Here is a 14,699-nt window from a genome sequence, read left to right as displayed (position 1 = left end):
AAGGCTCCATGCTCTGACCCCCCTGAATGCTTGTAAATGGGCCTGTGTCCCCAGGAAAGGTGCCTGCTAGGCAGGCCTGGTGACATTTTGGTGTGCAAAAAGCAGGCCTAGCATTAGCTGCATGGGGCTGAGTTGTTCCTCTGATACTCCCACCCTGGTCCTTGTCCCCTCCTGGGAGATGGCAGTGACTCCTGTAGATTCCAGAAGGTCTGCATTTGAGTTTGGGGGCTAAGGGCTATCCCACGGCTGAGGCATCCAGTTGTGAGTCAGGAGCTTTAAGTTGTAGCCTGATTCTCGCAGACTTGCTGTGCCAAGCTAGAATGGGAATCATGATGTCCTAGAGGTGCTCTGAGGACAGAGGAATTAATGCTTCTAAACAAGGCTGAGCTCCTTGCCAGGGGGTGAGGAAAGACAAGGAGTTAGTGTCTATTTTGAACTTTCCATCTCTTTCAATCCCTTCTCCCATCTGTCATGCTCTTTGGCATTTAGCAGCAAGCATCACCCACCATCTGAATTTACTGCCTCAGGTGGAAAGTGGCAGGCACAGCTGAATTCCCAGAGAATCTCCCCAGAGAGCCCTCCCTGTGTCTGAATGGTGTGGGTGGTAGAAAACTTGCTAACTTTCCACCCCCTCTTTAGTTGCATTCTTGTCTGTCAGAATCTGTTTTGAAGTATTCATAGTCTTGGCACCAGCTGCACACACTTATATGCACGCAGCAATCTGGTGCACACCCACCCAAACAAAGCAGGGTGATTGCATCCACTCAGACACGGAACAGGACACTATCAACACACCCACACATATGGCAGCATACTGTATGTACACGTGTGTACATGCAGGAACAGTATCCCTTATACTGTACCACTGCTTGCACACACAGTGTGATTAACTCTCCAGTCACTTTCTCCCAGAAGTATTAACTCCTGCTTTTTCCATACTAAGGTCACATCTGTGTTGGAAAACTTCACCTGGTCCATCTTTTTGGAACATAGCTGTCAATATTTGAGTTACTCAAATGCATCCCCACAGTGCATGGCTTTGTCACCAAAAGCTGTGGCACACTATGAAGAAGCATCCCAATGTCACCATCTGATTCTCTGCTTTGTGGGGACATCTTTGGCAATGCATTGTGAGATACAAGTGATTGCCCCTCACTGAAGCCAAGTTCCCATGACACTCTCTGTTCCATAACAAATTCCCGCTGTTCCCTCTGGTCCACCCTTTTTTGTACTGTTTTCCAATCTCTGAGTCACTGGACCAACAGGACTATGGATACTGGCTAAATCAGCACAGCTCTTTTGCCTTTGAATATGAGCAACCACCAGTAGTAAAAATGAGAAAACCAAGAAGAAGAGAGCCACAGGCAATGCATAAAGATTGCTAGGTGCTGCAGACATTCATCACCTACCAGCTCGAGAGAGAACAGCAGTTCGAGGTCTATGGAATGAGCATCGAGTGGTGGGACCAGGTTGTCCCAAATCTCTATCACAGCTGGCACAGGCTGCAAACCTTTGAGATGTAGAAGCCAAGTTCAGGAACTCTGTACTGAATGTATCCCAGCCCACCAGCACATAGACACCAGAGGGAGAACTGCTCTGACACTGGAGAACCAGGTGGGGCGCATGTTCGGGGAGCTTGCTTACTGACCGTTTCCAGCCGCTCCTGCAGGCTGCGTGGGGTTGGTGAATCTATGGTGGGGGTGGATTTTACCCAGCTTGAAAAGACTGTTGATTGTGCCAGGTTGCACAGAGTGACTCTGGCTGGTGTGAAAGGTCACAGGGAGAATAGGAGAACATATATCCTGTTTTACTTCCTTCTTGCCCCACACCTTACCTCTGAGTATATATACACACAGTCACAAATGGTCACCTTTCCATGGTACAGCAAGTCCTGGTGGTATCTCAGACTGCAATGCTTGGTAGTAAGGGAAAATGAATGATGCTCCTATCTGTAGGAATATGGGACTTTTTTGCAAAGCTGCAAATTGGGAAACTTCCTTGAGTCAGGACAAATATGCTGTTGAGACGAGATGTTGCTTTGTCTCAGGCGCACCCAGCCTACCTCTGCTCCCCTGGCTCATGAAGCTGTGATGTCAGGCACTGCATCCAAGCAAGTTACATAGCACTGGTGCAGCTGCAGGGTGACTGCTGCAGAAACACGGGGGGGTTTTCTGGCTCCCCTGGAGGCAGGTGCTGGGGAGTGGCTGTTCTGGAGGCGGTGACCATTAGGGGAATGGCAAGGGCCATGAGGAGGAGACAGGGAATGGAGGTTCCTGGATGAGGGAAGTACGCATCTCTTGGTCTGCCCTTTCTTCCAGGACATGCTGCTTCCACATCTTTCTGCCATAAGAACCTGACTTCAAGCTCATGAGAAGTTCATGTCCCTCCATAGCCACTTTTCCTTCCTCCTGGTCCAGGTCAGGCCTATTTGATGCACCTAGAACTGTGGGCATGAGCCTGCACAAGAACTGTTAACCCCTTGGTTGTTAGAGGGGGTCACTAAATGGGCAGTGGAGTTCTTGGGACAACTAATGCAAAAACAGAAACAAAATTGGAGGTCAACAGTAAATAACAAGTGCTCCACGGGCAAACGTGAACAGAGCACACTGCCCAGCACCCACTGGCCCTCAAACAAGTCCTTGGTCCAGGTCAGGCTTTGGCAGGTGTGGGTGCCCTCTCAAGGACACCCCAACTGAGGCCATAGATAACTAGACAGATGGTGTTAAATATAAAACAATCATACTCCCACTTTCATCATCTTGTCACCTGAGCCTCTTTGCAGACAGTGTCACAAAGGATAGTACATACATGGTTGCTTCCTAGTACCCCATCCCTTGGAGTACCATTCCTTGGACTGGTGTTTCCTGCTATTGTGGATAATGCAATGTATGCTCTGTGTAGCTCGATCCATGTTAACTGATGGACTGTCGTGGTTTTTGTTTTGGACTGGAGTGTTGGCCAAAGTGCCCCTCAGGCTGCGTGGCTGTAAACAGATGGTTCATATAATGCAGGCTTGATTTGTCCCAGTTTTGACTCTGATCAAAAAGCAGCCCAGTCCTGTACACATTGCACTTTCAAGGTGCATTACTGCACCTCTGCAAGTATGTGAGGCAGGAGAGGGCACACAGCCTGACTGGCTTGGCCTTGGAATGATTGGAAGTTAACTTGAATGAGCCAGGATTCATTTAGGTTTACACAGCATTGTCATGTGTCTTGTGCCCCCTCCAGGAAAAAATGTTAGCACATTTTTTTTCAGCTACTTCACAGGCAGGATCCTGACACAAAAGGGGCTCTCTCAGGAGAAATGCAACCTCTGTTGACATGTATTGTCACTCTTTGGTTAACACTGATTGCATGTGTGGCCTTTCAGTTGGGGCCACAGAGGTAAAGGCTAGCGTAGGGGAAGGGAGCAGGGTGACCATGGAGTTCTTGATAAAAACGTGAAGTGGGTCAGACTGGCTTCAGGCAGGAGCTCCCCACGTCACCCCCCCCGGGTTCCTTCCCTTTGCCATTAGGAAGTGGCCGGTCTGACTTGCAGGCTGGTAGGAAGGGTGCCCATCCAGGATAGCATCAAGGTGCTTGGGGCAACCCCAGTAGGTTTTCATTTGGTTGCCTCTGCTTGTTGGGAGAACTGCTGCATCTCTTCCTCCTTCCACATCACTGCTCACATCACCTTTGCATCCCCTCTGCACTGTGCAAACATCTTATTCACAAAGGGACTTTGCCACTGGGCTTCCACCATCCTTTGTCCTCACAGGCCGAGGGAAACTAGGCCGCCCTACAGCACCAGCTTTGGCTGAAGGGAGCCAAGTCTGTGCTTGCTGAGGTGGGATAGCAAGGAACTGGGTATCCCTTCCATGTGCTGGGTGCTCCTGCTTACTGTGATCAGCAATGGTACAACTGCAATGGGTGCGGTCAGCATTGTGTGGACAAGCGCACTGTGGGATAATTGCTGGGGCCAGTTTAACTTAGAGCAGGTAATGCATTACCCATACTGCTTTTGTGCCAGTGGAACTCTGTCTGCCAGGACTTGCACCACTGAAATGTGGCTTAACTGGATTCGCAAACACCTGGGTATTTAATGGCAGGATTCAGTTTGGCATGTAGGTACACACAAGGATCTGCCAACACAAGGCCTGTGTTGTGGGTCTGCAGGCAGACCAGATCTGAGTCTTGTGGTGTTTCCAGTATCTGTGTTGTTGCATTGTGCGATGATTGTTCTGTTCTCGCTTTGCTGGTGTTTGCAGGCCTAATAATTCTGTGTCAGCTGTTAATTTAATTAGTGCACTGTTTACTCCTTCAGTCAGAGCATAATGAGGAAACCAGCCCTACCCCTCTCCCTGCAGTGATAGCCCCCTCCCCCTGCCCACACATACACACAGGCTTTGCAGTTTACCATTGCCCTCTGTGCAGCCCTTCAGCCTGGTGGCTGTTCACGTGGTGAGTGCTTACATCCCAGCCACTCTGCATTCATTTTCTTCCAAGTCACTGGATTATGCTTTAAATCCCACCAGAACCTTATAGTGCCTGGGCTGCATACCTTGCTGTAGACGGCAGGGGAGAAACAAAAAGCCACCAAGATTTTCTGTTCCTGCGAGCTCTTTACAACAACAGTTAGTAAATGCTTGGCACCTCCTTTGCACTTTCCATGCATCTACTTCAAAGTACGTTATAAAGATGGGAATGTTTATCCCTGTTTTAGAGAGGCAGAAAGCAGGTGACGGGCCCAACCAAGATCACAAATCCGCAAGTCTAGGAGAGGAACAGCACCTGGTTGTATTAACTTCTAGCTTAGTATTTTGAATAAACTATGCTGATAGTCCCAGTTACTATCTTGCCCCACACCTGATACTTAGGTACAGTGCCCTATAGATGTGTGGGCCAGATCCTATTCTAGCTTTTCGGTATCTAAGGGCCTGTCTGCACCTTCAGAGCAGTGAACTTTGACAGCTCTGGAGACCACAGCTTCCTTAAGACTCCTGACTATACATCTTCATTGGTGTATTTCCAGGTTTGGAGCAGGTGTGTGTATGGATGGGTGGGGCATGTTCAGCTGGGACAGGCTGCCACCAGGCTGTAGATGTACCTTATGTGACTAAATGGGATCCTACTTCTCCTTGCTTAAGTCCCTGAAAAACCATTAATTAAAAAATGGGTGGGTCATTGTCATCCTCATTCTGCTGCTTTTTTGTGACTTCATTTTAAGGTTAAGATGTAAGGGATGTTTTGATGGACTAACCGTTTTTCAGGGACCCAAGCAGGGTGGGCTGGAATTGCACTAAGACTTCAGGGTCATACCTAGAAGTCTAAAAAGTGTACTAGGAGCTGGCTCTTACAGGCATGTTGTTTGAGGGCACAGGCACATCAGATACTGGAGGGAAGAATCATAGAAAATTAGGGTTGGAAGGGACCTTGGGAGGTCATCTAGTCCAGTGGTTCTCAACCTTTTTTGTACCAGGACACATTTGTAAACATTGAGGGCCAGTCCCAACCCAGTAAATAGTTTAAGTAGAAAGCAGCCCCCTGGCCCTGCTGGTGCCCCTCACTCCTGCCCCCCTGCCCCCAGGCCCCAGCTCCCCAGTGTGTTGGGAAGGGTTGGGTGTGTGGGTAATGGGAGGGCATGTGCTACCCCAGATTTGTACGCCCACAGCAGGCACGGGGCTGCAGACTAGCTGGACTGGCACAGGCAGGAGCTACCTCTACAACCCAGCAGGCAGGACTCAGTGCAGGAGGACAGAGTGGGGCCGCAAGACTTGTTGCCACCACTTCTGCTGGAACCCCTGCACCAGCCATGCTGCCAGCAATGCAAGGAATAATGGACAGGTGGCTGCCCTCATCTTCTCCTGCTGCCAGCCGTTCACATGTCGGGCTGCGACTCTAACCCACCGCCATGGCCTAGCCCAAGCTGCCATTCCCCTCAGGCCATGGCTCTACCCTGAAGAGGAGGTGGGGTGGTGGGCAGTGTCACCTGTGCCCCCCCATCTCCATGATATGTCATCAATGCACCCCTCTCCCCCATGGACTTACCTGCAGGAGCTGCTGTCCACGCTGCCTTACTGCCGCGTGCATGTGTGCACACCTGATCAGCTTCCTTCCACTCCCCTGCAGCCCCCTTGCAGACTGGAGCTCTGCCAGCCTGCAAGGGGAAACCTATGGTTTCCCACAGTTTCTCCTTTAAAGGAGAATCCATTTTTTAAGTTTGCTCATGGCCCTTTCATATAGTCTTGCTGCAACCATTGATCCTTGTTCTGTCATCTACCAGCACTGAGACCAGTCTAGCTCCATCCTCTTTGGAACCCCCTTCAGGTAGCTGAAGGCTGCTATTAAAGATACCTGACACGTTAAATCCCCTCTGTCTTCTCTCCTGCAGACTAAATAAGCCCAGTTCCCTCAGCCTCTCCTCATAAGTCATGTTCCCCAGCCCACTAACCATTTTTGTTGCCCTCCACTGGACTCTCTCCAATGTGTTCACATCCTTTCTGTAGTGGGGTCCCCAAAACTGAACACAGTACTCCAGATGTGGCCTCACCAGTGCTGAACAGAGGGGAATAATTACTTCTTTCAATCTTCTGGCAATGTTCCTATTAATGCAGCCCAGTATGTTAGCCTTTTTGGCAACAAGGGCATACTGTTGACTCATATCCAGCTAATTGTCCACTGTAACCCCCAGGTCCTTTTCTGTAGAAGAGCACTCCCAGGGAAAGACTATAGCAGAGTTCAAATTATGCTACCACCTGACTTTCCCACAGCACAAACTCACCCCTGACCTGCCAGTGGCTGCATCATCTCCTCTTGTGGCTGCATCTGACCTTGATGCCAGGGGACTTCAACACAGACATGCTTCCCTAAGTGTAGTTCCTGGATGGGGAAAACTCTTTGGCTTCATCTTACTCTTCTCAGTCAACACAGATGGGTGAGAGGTTGGTTGCAAGAGGTGACATGTCTGCGAACCTAGTAACTGCTAGGATTGATGGTTCCTGACCTTTGTCCTTTGACCTCTTCTAACACAAACCTATGTATGATGCTATGGGAAACTGGTGAAAATTGTTGCAGAGGTTCCCAGTCTTCCTGGATGCATGTAGATTCCCAGAGAAACTGGGAGGTACTGGAAAGCTACAACACTTGGTGGGGAGCAAGTATGGAGGTGACTGCAAGTGGTTGGGCAGATCAACTTCCAAGATTACTAGGGTCCAGGTGAGAGTGCTAGTTACACTGTCTGTGCCAGAAGCTGACAGCTAAGTGAGACAGTTAATTAGTTTGTGGCAGGCCTTTGTCTTGAAACTAATGGATGTGCATTTGGATAGTTGACAGATGGAGACTAAATTGTAAGCTCTGGCCAGGTCAAAGCAAGGTTACTGGGAAGGAAAAGAGCACCATGCATTGTAAAGAACAGTGGATATTTCCTGGGCTAATGGAAGCTGTTAACAAGCAGCCAAAAGAACTGAAGTATAATACAAATTCCCACCTGTGCATAATAAGTGAGTAAAAGGAAACCAATGGCAATAATCTTATTTGGCTAACAACACGATCATGATAACAAACCAAATGAGCTAAGGACTTGTATAGATCACAAAGATCTCAGAAAGGATATCCAGCATGCACATCCCCCAGGAGACCAGAGGAGGTTATGACTCCCAAAGGAAAAGGATTTCAGGTCTGGCTACAAGCCAAGGTCTGATTCTATATGGGATGTGCAAAGCGGCACCTCTTCAAGTTTGCTCCCTAGACCTGAATTTAGACAAATGTCCCTTGGGGTCTTTGTATCAGAAGGATATGAGAGCAGCATTCTTGGAGGATCTGGATGGAGTAGGATTATTGACAATCTGCTCACGGTGTGAAATGATCAATAGCACAATTGGGACTGCACAATGTTTTATAGTACGGAAATAATGTGGCTTTAAATAGAACAAGAACAGGTGCCAAACTGGTCTGCCAGAATTAGTTATGTCAGAGGCGTATGTGGTGAGAAAGGAGTGTGACCCAGCCCTGGGTAGGTGGAGGCAATTATACATCTAGAAAGGACCTACGATTGGGTGACCTTGCAGAGATTAATGAGCACATTCACATATATAAGACAATTCACTCCTAATTTGTTACTTTAAGACTCCTTGGATTCTTGCTTGAGGACAATACAGAAGAGTACTGGATTGCTCCCAAAGCCAGCTTTACAATAATTTACAGAAAAGCTGTGCTGCAAACACCAGTGTTGGAACCTTTTGGGATGAAGAACCTAGGCTCTTGATCAGCGCATGCTCGTGTGGGCCTTGGCAAGTCAGTTGCCTCGTGGGATGTACTTCTGAAGCACTGGCTCAAAGACAATAGTTCGATGCTCATCCCAGGTGAGTGGTGGGACAGTGGGGGGAGCCCCCCAGAAGAATGGAAGACTCCTTGTCTTGTGTGGGGCACCCAGTGCAGAAATCAGTTATGAGGGCAAAGACTGGAGGGTGGGTATGGAGGCACAGAGTCAGAACAAATAATCAGAGGAACATGCCAAGCAGAAATGCCCTAATTAAACTCTTTGGTATTAGGAGGTGGCCCAAGAGTTGGTGGATGCTGTCCAGAGAGATTATAGTGAGATGCATAATCTGGCAGGGGACTGGTAAAGAACCTGACAGTTGCAGAGCACTACCCTGCTCAGCCCTGAATGGATGGATGGTCACCTTGTCCGTCAGGAGAAAACTGAATAAAAGGATTCAGGACTTGGTGGAGCACTAAGCTTGGAGCATTTAAATAAAAATGAGAAGTGACCCACTGCTGTTTGTTACTTGGGGGGCTAGACCCTTCCATTCTCCTTTGCCCAGAGAGGATCTGCTCTAAAACAACTGAATCTAGGAGCAGCTAGAGAGAGATTCAACAGCATCATGTCCTAATCCCACAGCAGGAGGCCCAGGAGGATGAGCACCATTCATCCTGCTCTTTTGGGACTGGAGAAGTGTAAGAACAGGGCCTGAGATCCTACCCTGCCCAGGAAGGAATGTGCTACTACAGTCCGTATGTCCAAGCATCAAATCCGTGTTCAGTGCAGGAACAAGATGCCAAAGAACTGCTGAAACTGCATGAGGCACCTTCTCTGCCTTTGCTCCACACTTTGCATGAGTCTGTCTAACATTCACATGTTATTTGGGGCCACAGCTGTTGTACAGCCCCTCAAGCAACCATATCACATGCACTCTCAGTCATGCTATGCACCATGAGGTGAGATGAGGTGAGAGAGAGTGGTTCATGTGCAGCTCACTTCAGCCATTCTTGGACGTAGCCGATCAAACGCAGCGCATCAAGGTGTAATTGTGGCCAGTCAGGCAGTGTAGCAGAAAAGTCAGTACAAATAGTAAAGTGTGCGACTTTCTTAACAAGAGCCTTTGGACAAGGGGGGTATTCAGCATGGCTGGAACACTACAACACACCTCACCCTGCCTTATTGGGATCACTTGCATCTGACCAGCGGTACAATGTCTTCTCCAGACAAAAACAGTTGATGGTGCCTGGTCTCCATTGTGTAGGTAGGGAACCGCGAAGCTTGTCACCATTTTATAGGTGGGAGAACTGATGCATTGAGATGAAGGCCTAGATCCTCAATAGCATTTAGGCACCTAATTCTCATTTTTGTTGGTATTTAGGCACCTAAATACCTCTTGAGGATCTAGGTTTGACATGCTCCCTCACACAGGGAGTCTGGCAGTATTGACTACTGGAACTCTGGCTTTTGATCGACAGGCAACTGCTGCACTCCCCTTCCTCTCTCTCTAGTTACAAAGAGCCAGGTGCCAGGTATTAGAAAAGAAAACATGCTACAGGGATGTGAGATGGCTGCCCCCTCTGCAAGTATGTGGGAGACCGTTTGGATCTAAACACTCCAATAACTGTGTGCTGAAAGATATGACAGCCTGCCTACCTGTCATATCAGAACAAGGCAAACAGAATAAATGGTTGCCAGCCCCAGTCTGGTTGCTGGGCTAGCTTGTTAGGCTGCATATTTGAATTACAATCTATTGACTAATCAGGGTGAAATGGCTTGGATCTGGGCGCTGCTCTATTTCTACCAACCCATTAAGTGAGACAGACTATTCAAACAGCTTCCTTTGCAACTGGTTCTCCTTTTGGCTTGTGTCTGTCTGCTAGAGATCAGGGTTGCTTTGATTTAGGTGCTCCAAACCTTGATTGACATGCATGATGCTGCCATCTCCTTTAGGCAGTAACAATGTTAATGGTTTATGATTCCCTCCCCCACTTTTCCCAGACTGAGAGACCTGTTCTCCCTTTAGCCTTTGGAGATGTAGGTAACAGCATTCTTTTGCTCCTCTACAAAGACTTGGGGAATACACTGGAGAAATTCCTCCTACATGTTTGCTTGGCATCTTCCCAAAAGATAAGAACTTCAGTGTTTGCGCTCTTTCCTCTCTCCCTTTCCTCCTTGAGTCTTTTTCAGAAATAAAAGCCTATTAATATTTTAATAGCAATTTCAGCTCAGGCATTCTCCCTATTTCAGTGCCTAGCTTATCAGCTATCTCCATGAGATGAGCTTGTGTGTTGTCCTGCTACACTTCCAATCTGCATTGTATGCTCAAAGCTTACAGTGCCTTGCCCTGGGTTAAGGGACTGGATGCTTAACACAGTTGTGGTGCTTTGAGCTCAGGCTACAATGTGGCATCCATCACTGCTGGCACCAGTGGAACTGCTCTGCTGCTGGCCAGTGGGATGCATTTCAGACACTTGTGTAGACCTGGCCAGAGGAATGCCGTGTTAATTGCTCAACCTGTGTCTGGTTCACTGCAGTCCTTCAGAAACCACAGGACTTTGTGCTCCAAACTCTTGAAGAATCAGGGCAGGAATCTTTCATTTGCACTTTCTTGCAGTCTCCGTTGGCTATACCAAATCCCCAGCATGCTGGAAGACCATGTCTAACTGCTAAGTGACACAGGATAATTAAAGAAGTGAAGCTCTCAGGCAAGACTAGGTGATTTTTTTTTTATTAAATAATGGAATGCTGTAGCCCTGAGAGAAGAAGTGAGCAGAAGAGATACAGAATAGGAGGGAATGGATAAAACAAGTCCTGCTCATCTCGGCAAAGTTGCTGGATTTTCATCTAGTCTCCAAAGGTGGAAAAATAGTGTGCTCTGTGTCTAATGCAGATGTGCAAAAACCCAGACAGGGTTTCTTTTTGAACCTTTGTATTTTTTTGGATGATAATTTATCATATTTACCTAAATACAAGTTGATTTGGACTTCAAGATAACCCCACTCCTCTCACGAATTAGATTCTATACATTGGGAAATTATAAATTTGCTATACTGTAGTCTTCTGTGGGAGAGGAGAGTTCATCTGGATGGCTAAAGAACTAGTCAGTTGAGGATACTGGAGAGATCAAACCCTAGTGAGAAAGGAAGTGGGGGGGGGGGGGGGGGTTATTCAGATTGTGTAAAAGTCTCCAGCTAGAATTTTTTAAGTGTAGGTGTTGCAAGTTAAGCTGCCAGGTATATGAGATTTCTGAAGGCACAGACAGAGATGGAGCTCTTGCTGCCATTTGCCTCAGTGTTGTTGTTTTTCTCCCCTCTTCCTTACCCCTACAAATTCCTCCTTATGAACCTAATTCAGAATGGCCTAATCTTCCAATAGCTGCCCTTCCCATTTCTTCCTGGGGAATCATGACTGCACAGCACCTCAGCAAAGCCAAGCTGCTTTGATTTTAGGTGTTCCACTTTCCATTCATGGCATTTTGTCAACCCCAAGGGATCCCAAATCATGAGAACTTTAACAATCATGAAGCTTTAAAAATAGCAGGTCCTGGTATCTTTTTATTCACCTGCTGCTTTCTGAGCCTGGGAGGTTTGTGGTTTTGCCTTTTACTCTGCAGCCACAAAGAACAGAAGCTTGCTTGTTTTTCATTTAAATGGAAGTTGAGCTCCTTGAATCATCAGGAGCTGGAGCTTTGAGCAAAAGATCAACCATTGTGGGAACAGGCAGTGCCAAGTTGTTTGAACTTCTATTTAACCAAAGCCCTTAGGAAAAAACGGCTCTTTGAAGGATTCAGCATCTGTTTTCCCTGTTCTGGTCCACTGCTCTGGGCTCATCCTTGTACTAAAACTTAAAAATGCCTCTAATTCATGTTTTACTGCCTCAGTACAGGTTTGCAGGTAGATATAATTCTTTGTGTCCAAGGGTCTTAAGCAAAATTTAAATGTCATTTATTTTTTTTCTAAATGAAGTGTAAATTGGTAGAAAATGAGATTTAAACTCAATTGAAAAAGGATGCTTGAGAGTGCTCATCATCTCCATGTAGCACCAGCACCATGACACGGTCCTCAGCTGGTAGAAAACAGTCCTGATTCTCTGGACTTCTAAATCTATAGTCTAAATCTAAATCTATAGACCCATTCCACCAGGACCTCGAGATCCTAAGCCTCACATACTGTGTGACTGGTGCTGTAGTGCAAAGGAATCACAACCATTCATTTGAGGTTGGATTGGTCCCTCTGAGGGATCGGTGAGCATCCCTCCGTGCAGGAGGGGACAAGGAGGAGGAGATGGTGTAACCCGTTCTCAGGCTGGTGAGCAATTCACCTCAGCAGCTCCATTACTCCACCACAAGTCAAGGTTGCACAGTCTCATCCTGAATTACTATTCTAGGCACTTCCCCCGCACCATCTTGGCAGATGAGCAAGAGAAAGATAAACAGGGAAATAAACAGCCACACACAGGAAGCCCTAAATAACACCAATACCTTGAGGAGGTAATTTCCTGGTTACCACAAAAAGCAAACTGTTCTGTAGGTGCCTGGCACCGTGGGTTTGCTGTTCAGTTTGGGTGGCTCATGCCACTCAATCGTAGCTTTGGACGTGGCTGGGTCAAACGCAGGGGTAATGTGGAAGGTGGCCTACAACTCCTTTGAACCTGCCAGTGGCTGAGCAGGGGGTCCATATTGGTGTGAATGATGTGCAGAGTTGCCAGAAGGCATACACTTGTCTTGTGAGGGCCTCCTAAGGTCTTTGCTCTAGCAAGAGCCTAACTTAAATATCTGCCACAGAGTCCAGGATGGTAGGACCTGCTGACATGCGAGTGACAGAGAGATACATATTGTTGTGGGCAGGCTTGGGTGCAGAAGTTTGGCTTGTGGAAAAAATTGTCCTTGGGATGGGACTTCAGATGTTGCAGGTGGTATAAAACGTGAGAGAAATGACTGGGGGAGAGTGGAAGCAGGAAGGATTCCTGCAGGGCATGACAGGATTATGCTTGTTGTCTCATGCCTATCAGCCTCCTGCTCTGCTCTGCAGGCTAATTTGGGGTGGGTGCAAGAGAAGGGAAGTTTAGCTTTGGCTAATTAATTAGCTCAGACTTGAGGGGGGTAGGCACTGGGCCTTGGATCTTGAACATGTCTCCACTCTGTCTAGTTTGCAAGACACGCTCAGGGTCTTCTGAATGTCGTTGTCCGTAACACACATCTTGGGTTAAGCATCATGCCAATGGAGTTTGCAACTGGCTTTAAAGTGACTGGCAGATATACAGCCAATCACTTCACATCCGAGGGAAAATGATCCCAAGCCACTTGGGTTGACTGAAAAGGAGCTGGGGAGGAGGCAATGTGGAAACCAGCCCATGGAAATATGGCTAGAGTAGAAAACTCCAGGCAGCACTAACCAAGTCAGAGGGCAAATTCCCACGGTTACAGCAAGCTCTCTCAAGCAAATCACGAGAAACAGGCACTGAAGGCAGGTTGTCTCCAGAGACATGAAGAGTTCTGAGCCACGCACACTTCAGCCATGGGACCGTGGCAGCTGAAGATGAATTCAAGGGCAATGGCTCTTTTGTTCAAGGCTGCAGTGTCAGGAGCTCCGGCCTCACTTGCAGAACATTTTGATACTTTGCTTCGCTTTCTGCAGAGCTTCCGTTTTCTAACTCTACCTTTTGCTCTTGCTGGCAGAGCAGCTCAACACTTGCAATAGCCCTTTCCCAGTCATCTCCCTTCCCTTTCCCCTACACAGCTGAGAAGCCAGCACCATCTGTCCTGAACAAATAGGTGGCTGTGTAGTGCCAGTTCTGTGGATTCTGGCAGCACAACGTCTTAAGGGTAAGTTCTAGATTCTACTAAAAGACACTAGGAAATAAGAGTCAGAAGACAGGACTTCCTGTGCTGCAACCCTGTGCCTGTTTTCCTGTCTGTAAAATGGGAATAACTTGCCACCCTCCCATGAGAGTTGTGTAGGTCAATCCAAGCCTTGTATAGTGTAATTCTGCAGGGGTCCAGAGGATGATGTGATTTCTACTATGATCTAATACTAGTCTTGGGTTGCATGCTTTCCCAGCACTATTTGCCTGCTTGCTTTGCACAAAGGGAAAAACTTGCTGGGAAAGGATAGGAGGGGGGGAAATGACCCAAGGAACTTCCTCTATGAATGTCCCAGTGCATCTTGCCTGTCTTCTAAATCCTGTGCCAGACAACTTTTCAGACTTCATTGCCTGTTGGCTTTTGTTCAGGGCCAAGCACGTTATCAGCTCTTTAAATGTTGTAAGTATTCTGGTCAGAATTCTGGGGATCCAGTTCTTGCAGACTCTCCAGTTAACAAGATTGTCTGCACCATGAGGAAGCAAATGGTAGAGGAAGCTAAAATGAGAGCCAGGATGGCAACCTAGATCTAGGTGTTTAGGAGGAGATTCCCCAACATACCTGCATCCCAGTGAAAAGGAGCAAGCACTCACCACATGG

The sequence above is a fragment of the Alligator mississippiensis genome, chromosome 13, assembly GCF_030867095.1.
Source record: "Alligator mississippiensis isolate rAllMis1 chromosome 13, rAllMis1, whole genome shotgun sequence".
NCBI lineage: Eukaryota > Metazoa > Chordata > Crocodylia > Alligatoridae > Alligator > Alligator mississippiensis.
The sequence above is the reverse complement of the archived record's forward strand: the minus strand, read 5'-3'. Positions refer to the sequence as shown.